General features: G+C 35.7%; 1 long non-coding RNA gene across 1 annotated transcript; it reads left to right on the forward strand.

The window, feature by feature from the left end:
• The first annotated feature begins 465 nt into the window (after positions 1–465).
• LOC136283590 (uncharacterized) lies at positions 466–6,288 on the forward strand. Its single transcript, XR_010718869.1, has 6 exons — positions 466–547; positions 1,539–1,878; positions 2,670–2,735; positions 4,223–4,344; positions 5,301–5,353; positions 6,105–6,288. It is a non-coding gene; the product is annotated as an uncharacterized lncRNA (long non-coding RNA).
• The last annotated feature ends 2,824 nt before the right edge of the window (positions 6,289–9,112 follow it).

Genomic DNA, 9,112 nt, shown 5'->3' on the forward strand with positions numbered 1-9,112 from the left:
CAATCACGTAAGAGTGCGAGCGGGCTAAAACGCCAAAATCTTTACTCTAGCACAGTCTGAACAGTCAGCCTGAGCGACAGTGATAGTAGTTCTTTCTGTGATTCTTTCTCCTTATTGAGTACATCGAGCTAATGCTTTTGGTGCTTTCACGTGGTAGAATAGCGAGCGTCGCGAGATTTGGTTTTATCACACATCGTGGACACTCGTGGATATATCGTGGACATATACCAAGCAGGACGCCGTTAGACATCTGCATTTTTATCTTTGCTGAGTCGAAACAGTTGTAGCCGAAACGTCCAGAACAATATATTTTTTGGCCAGTGTCAACTTTTCTAAATTCTTTTTACCAAAATTTTTAATAAGCCTGGCTACACACCGAATATTTTTACTTATACACTCATGTGACCGTAGTGACTATGATGTAACGCCTATAGAACGCCTCTTCAATTTTGATTTCGTCCATATTGGAGTTGAAGGACTCTTGCTGGTGGGCGATGGTAAGATCGACCAAAGTTGCATTTCGTTGGGATTTGTTTGATTCTATCAGGTAACTACAAGTATCATTATAAACTTTTCTAATTAAGAAGTATACGTAAAGAAATTCTAAATCTAGAGCTTTAGTTGCCCTAAAAAGGGCTGGAGAAAGCTGAGATTGTGTAACATTTTCAAATTACATCGAAACGTGTGATCTTCAAGAAAATTGCGAGACCATGTGGAAAATTTCGCTCGTAATTCTCGATTTTGAAACAAAATTTTAGAAAGCGGTAGGAATGAAAAAGGAGTGGGTGAAATGGACAAAAAGCCAGGTACACGTGGCTGCTGCTCTATGGTTTTACTGCTCACAGTATGACAAGTTCTAACACAGACCGCTGCTTTTGCACATACAATACTAGTTCGCGAGGGGCGATCAGATCTTCTTTGTATACCAACCCTACCAGACTCAGTAATTTTCAGGAGAAAAATTACGCGACCAAGCCTTATCAATAACTGATTACTGAGAATTAGTTTTGATGTACAGTGGAAGACGGATCAGTTCACTTGCTATGTGAGAGTCTTCTGTAGAAAAGGAGAAATGAGCAATCGATCACGGATATTATTTGGAAAAGGCTTCGAAAAAACTTCCAATGAAGTATTTTGGGGTATGAACCATGTTCAAAACAGAAAAGTACTCACGCCTGCCTAAATTATGTAAATTATGTGTCTTGAAAACTATATGCACACTTTGAAACTTAGATAAGTTCATCCATCCTGAATTTGAAGGTAAAATATCATACTTTATAAAACAGAAGAAATGTTTTCATTAATATTATAATACTTTTCGCTATCGGTCAGCTTGCGTTTCGACATTTAACACGTGTAATTTAGCCATGGTCGAATCACGAGTAGGTAAAATCGCTTTCAGAACAGAAACATGTCTTTTCATTTTTATGGTGATACGTCTCTTTTTATTGCAGGTAAATTGCTTCTAAATTTATTGTAAATTTTTGTTTTGTTTTGTTTTATTAATGTTAGTATGGTTTCATTAAATCTGTCAACAGTCAGTCGGATACACGCTAACTCTGAGGGCTATGGCTATCGGTTCTAACCTTTCATGTGTTAGATTTGGAACTTGGATTGATCACTTTATCACCGAAGAGAGGCAAACATGGGCAATAAATCTTACTGAAGAATGAGGTCACGTAGTACCGAGTAACTGCAACCCAGTCTTTTACTTCCACGCGCGGTTTATTTATCACGCTCACGTGTCCTTCCATTGACTTCATGACCCGATAATATTAGGAAGTGTCATACTTAGGAAGTGTGATACTCAGGAAGGTAACTGAATTGCACGTTACGTCCGACAAACCCCAATTTCCTGAGGATCGCACAGATTATCAGGTGAGCGTATCTCTCTGTTATTTTGAAAATTTTCCTTCTACAGAGCCTTTTATGAAATGATTTTCCCCAAAAGGAAATTGTTCAATTCAGCGAACTCGATCGGGTGCGAACGAACAAGATCCTCTTACGCCGAAAATTTTGCGCAGATAGTAGGCCTGTCGTATTTTTCATTCAAAACAAAAAGTCGCCAATTGTGTGAACAGCAACACATCCTTTCCCCATTTCCTTTCCACTTGCAAACATTTCCTCGAGTGTAAAAATACGCACTAATCTAAAAGTACATAATTTTCTAAAAATTTGTTCCAAATTTTACCATTTACGATGTACGAACTTGGCGCTTCATATCGTTTCCAATTTACCTTTTTCTGGAGGCAGAAGAAACCACGATGAATCCAAGCTGTTAGTCGATCTGTTGCTAATGTAACTCAGCCATGAGAAGTGATATAATGTGTAACCTTTGAACGAAAATTGAAAACAAGTCTAACCATAAGTTCGCGTGATTTTACAAAGGGAGACAAGGGACACGCACTGTAATGTAACTCGACCTCGCTTTGAAGGACCTTGCGGGCTACACCAACTTTACTCTACACGTTAACGATTACTTGTGAAGTAGCCACTTGCAAAATTTTACCTCTGATGCGATAACCTAGAAGGAAAATTGATTATTTTGAAACCATTATCAAATAGAAGCTATGAGTATGCAAAAGGAAAAAAAAAAGCTTTGATTTTCTTGAATTTTACGTTCCCACACATATTTTCATGGGAATTTTGCTGAATTTTTTTTGTTACAGATTCCAGAGATGGATAGTCGACCCAATCCAGGGCCTAAAATCCCACAAGAGGATTTAGATGAAGAGGTACAGTTTACCATATTGTGAACATGATAATATTATTATTTTTTTAAAGAGGTCACTGTAACGAATCCTGCAATCTGATTGGTTCTTTACCCGGTCTGTTTTTCCTGTCTGTTTACCCGTTCTGTTCTTCCTTTCCCTGCCCACGGGCCATGGTAACGCCTTCGTGAATCGCCGGTTACATCCCAAATTTCGTTGTCATTTTTCATAAATATATCTCGTTTTCCCGGCTTGTACCGTAAGTTGCACACAGAAACTGAAGGAAATTTTTGAGCAAACAAACGAGTAAACTCTCACAACTTCAAAAAAAAATTTGAATTTACTCACAATTACTTTCCTCGCCGTTTACTTAATGAACAGAGGTAAATCTTCGTACATGAATGAATCGTCGATGAGAGTGAATAATACTTTCCATCAGATCATTGACTGTTTTTGAAGAAAACATTGTCGAGACAGTCCTTGCCAAACTATTTCCGTTGTTTTTCAAATGTTCTTACGCATTTTTTTGTTACGCGCTCTCTAATTGACAGGTGTCAGATTGTGACAGGTACTTGTAAAAATAATGTTTCAAAGTTTGTTTGGAAGCCTTTTAAATCACCTTTATCGTTACGGAAAATGAAAATGTTTAGCTGAGGCATCTCTCTCGAATTTGCATCACCTCTATTTTAACCACCATTTACTCGCTCAAAAATTGTTCAGTTCATGGAAGATCTTGCCGTATTTACAGCCCTAAATCATTCGGGTTCTCTCGGAAAGAATTTCGTCGAGTTTAAAAAAAATAAATATGTTATTTACCGGCTAAGGGTCGGTCCGTATGTGTGGCCTCGGTCACAGTTTTTCACCATACGGACCGGCAAGTAACATATATGTACGTGTGCGATACAAATCCAAACGAGTATACCCGCCTGGTGCTAGTGGGTAGATTTTCCTATTCTTTTCTGTAACGGACAAAGTGTGAAGCTTTGGTTGTTGTGGCTCTCTATTTGCCTTTGGTTTTGTCATTAACAAGGCTGCAGCTCGTACAGAACAATTTAGAGGGACATTTTAACAAAAGAGTATCACAATAACTGTTGTGTACTTTTTCAAATTTCTTTTCGCAACTTTAGGCCACTTTGCCATTTTAATGAGTAATATTGATGTTTTTATTGCTAGTCTGAGTTGAGATATATTAACCACATGTTCCACCTATTTGAGGACAAAATAAAAGGCAGATATACACTATGTATATTTTTGGATCGTTGCATTTTTGAGAACAGGAGTAAATAGATATATAATTTTCTTCCTTTCAACTTACACAAAATAGAATAAGAATAACATTATAGATATATTCTTGTCACTTGTTTTCTTGCAGTTCCTCTACTTATCTCTTTGCAGAGAAATTAATGGTATTATTATAATTTGGTCCATTTTGCTTTGAAACCTAAACCCTTTGGATGGAATCACTGATTGCTTCATTCAAAGAAACTTGCTCTTGAACCTTTTTCAAACAGATTGAAAACCAACGCGGTGTTATAATTGCTGAAGAAATCTTCAACTTGGAAGAAATTACACAGCAACTAGAAATGATGAAAGTTCTACTGTCCTTACTGCTGCTGTGTCTCCACTTTCACAGGTAAATTATCAGAAACAAAGATCGTTTACTAAGAAAACATTTCTGAGGTACATTTGTTTTACTTGACCAAAAAAGTAATGCAAAATGAAGATAAAAAAAAAAGATTAATGGCAGTAAATTTGCTTTGGTTATTCAAATGTTTGTGCCCTTCACCTCAATAGACTTAATTGGTTTCATCTGATTTCCTGCTCTAATGGTTGTGGAATGATGCCATGTATGATTTAAATTTAAAAAAATGGTAGAAGCCATTGACAAATGTAACCTAATACAGACCTAATAATTTGGTAAATTACCTTTCATATATTTGAATTAAATGTTGTTTATGCTACTTGATCAAGATCTTAAAAATCTATTCATGATTGCCTACCACTTAGATTTTTGGGTGAAAATCAAAAGCATCATATTGGTTATTATGTATTTTTATCAAGTCTACTTTGGTGTTTAAGTTATAGAGGACCTTGGGTGAAGCTTCATCATTTGGTAATCCTCACTGGTATAAGTCTTTTGTGACTGCTTTTTAAGTCAGTAAGGGACAAGAGTTTTACTGTTGTCTCAACTGCTTTTATTTGCAACATATATTTTTTCCTTGTCATATAATTAATTTAAATGAGGAATTATAGATGATACCGCCTAAAAGGCTTATCTATGGCTAATTTTGTAAAAAAAGGTGCTGAAAAAAACATATTTACAAGTAAATATAGGGTGGTTAAGAATCCCAGTTTTCTTGTTGGGGGATACCAGTTGACAATTCATAACTCAGCAAAGGAATTAAATTTTGAACATGATGATCAGTCAACTAAGAACAAATTCTGTGGGTGCATGATGGGAAGCTCAAGTTAATCAGTTGTTCAGTCTTACCAAACACCATGCCAAGGTGTCTATGCTCAGCTCACTCAAATGAATGTTTTGAAGACATTGTGAAAAGTGACTTGTGACATTGTTTTATTCATTTTCAGCGATGCTCCCTTTGAGAGAGATTAGACTCATAAAAATTTGACAAAGAAAGAAGGTAATATTACACTTACATCACTTTTACGCTGATCAATTTGACTATCACCTGAGCCTGGGGGGTGAGGAATTTGAACCTTGCCTGGCTGGGGTGGGGAATTTTAACTGTGTCAAGTCTTTCCAATGGAATACAGGTCTCTTATCTTTCACTATGGTGGTTTTAAAGGTGAAGAGTTCATTTGAAAGAAAGGGTTCACAAGGGCTAGGTTTAAGCTTGGTCAATGAGTAGAAAGTCACAGTTGTTGCTGATTTTTCTTTTTACCAACTGACCATCTTATCTGGCATTTAAGAAAGGAATTTCAACAAAACAATCTTCAAAAGTTCAAATGCCCAGCAAGAGAGGGGGGGAGGGGCATGTTGAAGCTTTGAAATGACCAATGCCTATTTCTGGGGAAACTCAGAGCCAATAACATTTTTAAGCCCATACATTTCTTCCTGAGCTAAAACTTGACCCCAGAAATGTTGGATGGGTAGAACACACTTAAGAAAAGTCCTTTTTCTTCTTACATAACTCAGTTAAAGTAAAAAGGAGTCTAACAATTGCTTTTGTTACAGAGAAAAAATTTATACCTGTGTTTTATACCTATGTTTGAGACACAATTCCACAAGTCATTATGGTATATTGATGTTTTGCTGAATTGATGTAAAAACTCCCATTCTTAGTGGTCACCTTTTTAAATATAACACAGAATTTGAATACAGGGTTGTACTTCATCCAAGTTCACTTAATGTTTTCTTTTTATTTTATTCAGGTTGATATCAAGAGCATAGATAGCTTTGCTGCAAAGAAATATTTTCTAAGTCCTATTAATTAGTTGTTAGTATATGCTGCCTTAATTTTAAAAGATAAAATTTTAGAACATGGCAAAGGCTTTCATTTGTATTATCCATAAAATATATGGCACTTTTATATAACTCAGCTTTGAAGTTAGCCTTTTTTAAGTCTCGAAATTGTAAAGTATTTTTAGTAGTTTTCACTGTCATGCTTTTAATAGATTGTACTTATGCCCAGTGTAAGGCTGACTTGTTTATATTGTCGCTAAACTATGGTTTGGCTTTGAAGTAATCCTTTGTCAGTGTCATGAACTTTAAGTGAGTCAATTAAAATGCATTTTAGTGGTTTTTGCTGCCATGATTGTCTTCGTGTCCTGCTAAAGGCTTTAATGCAATACTCATGTACTTTATACTCTAGAAAATAACCTTATTCTGGTTGTCATGACTTTCATCTCCCCTCAAAATGATCTTTACTGAATTTGTTACATTGGTCTTCAAAAGAGATACAAACAACAGCCTCCATTGGTGTCACAATTATGGGAAAAGGAGGGGGGAGGGAAGAGGATAACCTGCAATGGACTTGATCCCCATCCAGTGGGATTAGCAATATTTTTTGTCCCTCAGTTCAACAGAACTGGGATAAGCTGCAGCTGGATGGGCTGCATGGCTCAGGTGTAGACCTTTTCAAATTCTGTACATCTGGAAAATTTTACACTTTACTTTCCTTGTGTTGCAATTTTTAACAATCTTATATTTGTTAATTTCCATGCTGCTTTAATCCCCTCTTACTCCTCAATGGAAATATATTTTACAATTGTGTTATTTTACAGAGTTACAAAAAAATGTTTCCTGTTCTTCCTTAACAAACAAATTTCAGCAAAAGACAGTTTGGCTCATTTGGTTTTATTCGTAACACATTTTGTTGTCTGGTGAATTGAATTATCTGTTCTGTGGCTGAAATCTCATAAGGTCATAAGTCATAAGTTTACAAAGTGAAGTAAAGTAGGATTGATCTTCAAGGTGTCTATTGAGAGCAATGAACTTTGTTCTAATAGGAGTTCCACAAGAATGGTACAGGGGAGTTTAAGAAATAAATTAATCCTTTTCTGGGTTTGTGTTATACCAAAATTTGATCTTCATTTATATCAAACAAGTACGTGACAGCTGGACATTTGGCACACCCAACCATGCAAAAAGTACATTCTGCGCTAAAAAATAGCTCTTGTTTCAACTGATGTACTGTTCCAATCACATGTCTTCAGTGCTCCATTTATATGAATGTCTGTGCAGCAGCTTTGTTTGCTAACATGGCAAATCATTTGTTCTAAAAGCTATTGGAGCAGTTCACACCATCCTAGTGGTATCCTGGTCTGATGTTAAATCTGTTTGGGGGAGGATCTGGGCCCTTGTACACAGGCTTTTTTTTTTAAAGGAAAAAAAAGGGGAAAAATATATATATGTTAAAAAAAAACATGGCAGAGTATTGATTACTAAATTTATTTGTTCAAAAGTGCAAAAATAAAAAAAATCCTTGATGCTACTTGATTTAAGTCAAGTGAGCTTCAAATTAACCCTTTAATTCCCAGAAGTGATTAACATGGAACTTCTCCCTATGATATTCATACATTATCCTGCAAGCAGATGTTGAGAAAACTTCAACTTATTGGGTAGAAGTTGTTATCTTGATCTAACACTAAATTCTAATAACTGATTTACAAGGAAATGTGTGGCAGCTAGAGAGGAGAATTAACAACAAAATCTTGGGAGTTAAAGGGTTAAACCCTTCAAACTCTAACATCAGTGAGCATATTTTCCATACTGTTCTCTATACATTTCTTGAGGTGCTAACAAGGAAAATTTGTTTGTCAATCAAGAGCTTCTTGTTTGAATGAGTAGGTGATCATTTTCTTTATTCTTGTGGCTTCAACATTTTAATCAGCAATGAAATTGTACAGAGGAATTAAATACCAGTCACTTTTAGAGGTCAAAGGGTTAAAGGGACAAAAGTACCTAAAAGTTAATAGGGTCTTGTGAGAGAAAAAATAATAAGTATCTCCCTTGTTCTTAGATGGGGCACTTACTTGTGGACAAACATAACGTAAAACACACAGAAGGCACATCTCTGTCTTTAAAAGCTAAGAATACATATTGTGAAATGTTTTCCAGTTGAGATGAAATGGAAATAGTTGGTGTGTTTTTTATTCTATTCTTCAACTCACATTACATAGGGGGTCATAAAATTTTAATTTTTTTATATACACAGGACACTGGTAATAATGAAGCACACCCACTTTCCCCTTCAAAATGACAGAGAAAACAATATCTGAGTGTACTACTGTTTTATTGCCAATATTAGTTCTTTGTCATCATTTTTACTTTTGAGTCAATCCTACTTCTGAGTGGAAAGATGCAAGAAAATGACACAGCTAATTGAGCAAAGTTTGGTACCCAAAGCAACCCATTTGGATTTCATTGCACCAAAACAGTTTACCAGAAGTACTTGATTTGATTTGATTTTTTTTTTCAATTTTGAACAGAGTTTTAATCCTGAAAAGATGGAGGCCACATTGCCTGGATGAAAGAACTCCATGCCCAATGTGTTAAGGCACCCAATTCAAAAGAACAATTGGAATGTCATTCTATAAAGAAGAAACAGTGAAAAAACAATTAAGGTAACTTAAAGAAAATTTCCCATGGTAGATTCTCTTTTGTTAAATCCCACTATGCAAGTAACTTGTGATTTTTAAAATTCATGCAACCTCTCTCATTTAATTTTTGATGTCTGATTGTGCTTCCCTTGCGAACTGAATTCCCAGTTTTCTGGGAATTCCTAGGAATTCCTAGGAATTCCTAGGAATTCTCAAAAATTCCCAATTATGCAAATGATCCTTGCAAACTGAATTCCCAGTTTTCTGGGAATTTCTGGGAATTTCTGGGAATTCCTAGGAATTCCTAGGAATTCCTAGGAATTCCTAGGAATTCTCAA

Source organism: Pocillopora verrucosa, chromosome 9 (genome assembly GCF_036669915.1).
Source record: "Pocillopora verrucosa isolate sample1 chromosome 9, ASM3666991v2, whole genome shotgun sequence".
In the NCBI taxonomy this organism is placed as follows: Eukaryota; Metazoa; Cnidaria; class Anthozoa; order Scleractinia; family Pocilloporidae; genus Pocillopora; species Pocillopora verrucosa.